The sequence below is a fragment of the Caretta caretta genome, chromosome 5 (assembly GCF_965140235.1).
Source record: "Caretta caretta isolate rCarCar2 chromosome 5, rCarCar1.hap1, whole genome shotgun sequence".
Taxonomy (NCBI): Eukaryota; Metazoa; Chordata; order Testudines; family Cheloniidae; genus Caretta; species Caretta caretta.
The window spans coordinates 20,134,977-20,138,183 of NC_134210.1; the positions used below are offsets into that span (position 1 = coordinate 20,134,977).

At 49.9% G+C, this 3,207-nt stretch overlaps 1 pseudogene; it reads right to left on the reverse strand.

The window, feature by feature from the left end:
* Window positions 1-2,050: 2,050 nt before the first annotated feature.
* LOC125637212 (cytochrome c oxidase subunit 6A1, mitochondrial pseudogene) lies at window positions 2,051-2,652 on the reverse strand (annotated as a pseudogene).
* Window positions 2,653-3,207: the final 555 nt, after the last annotated feature.

Genomic DNA, 3,207 nt, shown 5'->3' on the forward strand with positions numbered 1-3,207 from the left:
GCCCCAATAACAGAGACACTGGGGATCCCACAGCAGCCAAAGTGACCATTTGGGCAGTTATGGCCTATTGCTAGGCGGGGTGGGTGTGCCTATGCAAATAAGATCAGCCCCTGAAGTTCTTTTCCACAACTTGCCACACCTCACCACCAGATGTCAGGGTGGAGCCCACCCTGTCTCTGCTTACATCGGTATGATATTGATGATTTTTTCATACCTGTCCCAAGCTTCTTACAGCATAGCTGTTGCCCATGCACTTCTCCCTGGGAGAACAACAGACAAACAAAAGGTGAGTCTTTGTTTCAATTTTAAAAAGTTCTAGTCTTCTCATTGGCTCTTTTGGCCAGGTGCCCACTCACTTCCTTTTACCTATGCATGCAGTCAGACTTTTTAACCCTTTACAGGTAAAGCTAGTAGAGAACAGCTACAAAGAGAGATTTTATAGCTAACTGGCTGGATGAGTGTCCATAAAAGGGAGCTAACCATCCCCCACCTTCATTTATCACACTTGCCTTTCCACCATACCATACAGCAGACCTGGCTAGGTGCAAATGGTGCTGAGGCTGTATATTCTACCGGAGCAGCACTATGGCCAGGGCCGGATTAATGCAGGGGCTTTAGGGGCTGCAGCCCTGGGCCTCGGGCTGAGGGGGGCCCTGCAGGCCTGCTGCTTCTTTTCATCAGGCCCGCAGGCCAGACACCAGTCCCGAGCCTCGGCGCCCATCCTGGGGCTGGAGCTGCGAGCACCAGCTCGCCGATGTACCCCTGCTGCCCCTAGGTGAGGGATGTTCAGGGAATCTCTGCGCGCTGCCCCCACCCCCAGCACCAGCTCCGCAGCTCCCATTGGCTGGGTACCACGGCCAATGGGAGCTACAGGGGCAGTGCCTGCGGCACCTTTGGGCACAGGCAACGTGCACCGCGCAGAGGGGCCTGGCCCCTCTACCTAGGAGCCGGACATGTCAGCCACCTCGGGGAGCAGAGCAGCATGGAGCCAGGGCAGGCAGGGATCCTGCCTTAGCCCTGCTGACCAGGAGCCGCCTGAGGTAAGCACCTCCCAGATGGAGCCTGCACCCCACATCCTCTCCTGAACCCCAACCCCCTGTCCCAGCCCAGAGCCCCCTCCTGCACCCAAACTCCCTCCCAGACCTTGCCCCCCCACCTGCATGCCAACCCCCGTCCCAGTCCAGAGCACCCTCCTGCACCCAAACTCCCACCCAGAGCCCACACCTCGAACCTCCTGCTGCACCCCAACCCCCTATCCCATCCCTGGCCCCACCCCATAGTCCACCCCCACAGCTGGAGCTGTACCCCCTCCTGCACCCCAACCTCCTTCCCCAGCCCTGAGTCCAATCCCCCACTCCAAATCTCCAGGGGCCCCACAAAATCTAATAGCCCCGGGCCCATAAGAGAGTTAATTTGGCCCTGACTGTGGCTATGTTCTCCTATCCTCTCCCATAAACTTCCTAGAGGCATTGTGCTTGTTAGACACAATGGGGTAGATTAATAGGACAGGTGCTGAGCCCAGTGCAAGGACAGAGGTCATATGTCTTGCACTTCCCCAATTCCAGAGTTGTCAGGTAGCTACTGGGCATCAAATGCATGTTATGGTAACCCTGAGAGTTACCTTAAATTGGGCCTCAGTTGCAATGACTCATGGACAACCTTTTGCACTTGCACTTTTTCGGGGAAGTGGGCTCTTAGGACTTGTCTACACAGGGAATTTTACCAGTATAATTATCCATGTACACAAGCCATTAGGCTCAACCTATGGTCATTTTAAACCAGCAGGAGCAAAAGAGGCCTGGGATGAATTCCTCTGAATTGGCTGCTGTTGTTTTTTTCATTTGCCAAAGAATGATTTTGTTCCCTTTTGGTTTATAGCGGAGCTGAAATTCACAACCCAATATTTTGTTTTTATAAGCATCCTCAGTGATGTCATCACAGCTCTGGGAAGGGGATATGTTAATCAATCTATTATTCCTTTTCTGGCTGTTTCTGCAGTGACAGAGTAAGATAATTTTAACAAACTGTTAAATGCTCATCAGCAGGGTCCACACGGACATTTAGTTCATGGTAGGCTAGTGCAGGGTAGATTCACACCCCACCTTGCCACAAACATAATGTTCCTGGGTTTTTTTTTGTTTTTGATAGGTTAGGATTTTTTTATGTTAAGTGACCTCCTCTTCAAATACAGGGCTAAATGTCAGAACGCCATTTATAACTTGACAGTACAAGGAATGTAGAATATTTTTTAGATTCAGGGTCCCATACAATGTGCTGGTCCAAATAGAGCAATGGGCCAAATTGCTGCTGTGATCCAGGTGTTCAGTGATTCTCTTTACAGCCAGTCAGGAGAGGATTAGTATGAGGGTTGTGAAACAGAGTTTTGTTCCCATCTCCCCATAGGAAGGGATTGGTCCTGATGCGGAGGTGAGCATAAGGAACAAACTCTTCTCTTTCATGATCATGCTGCATCTTTAAGTAGCAGTTCAGCATGCATACACCAACACCAGGAAGAGCAACCACAAAAGACAGGCTCTTCCATGTCCAAGCTGCAATGGCCTCCCCATGAGCCACTGCCGACATGAGCCGTCCCAACGGGACCCGGGGAGCACCAGCGAGAAGCAGCCGGGAGACTTTTGCAAGCACTGTCATCTGTTCCGCTCAGACACGTCCTTAGGTTATGCATCGAGACTGGCTGCTATTTTTATTGACTTTTTCTCAGTAGGGAAGAATTTTTAAAAAATTGTTACTTTACATCTGTGGGCCAGATCTTCAGATGCTGTAAATTGGTGTAGCCCCAGCTTCATATCGTCTGTGATTCTGGCCTTGGTTGGCATTTCTAGACAAACTGCTGTCTTGCTTCTCCCCTCCAGCTGTGAAGCGTGGGGAGGAGCACAGAAGTAGAATAGGGTGGAAAAGCCCAAAGGCCAGTGGAAGCAAGAGAGCGGGTGATTCAGTGGTGATTCAGTGATAGAGCACAGAACTGTATCTGGATCCCAGGCTAGAGCCCTGATTATTGGAACATCTTTCCTCTCTGTGTATTTAGCTATTGTTCTTATTAAATTATTATTTAATTCTCCCCATATAAGTGTGCTTTCTCACTTTATATTTTCTGTTGGCTTTTAAGTTTTTCTGTCTGTTGATCCTGTGAACTTTTTCATTTGGAAAGTGATTAGAATTTGCTTCCCTCAGATTCTCACTGTTCTT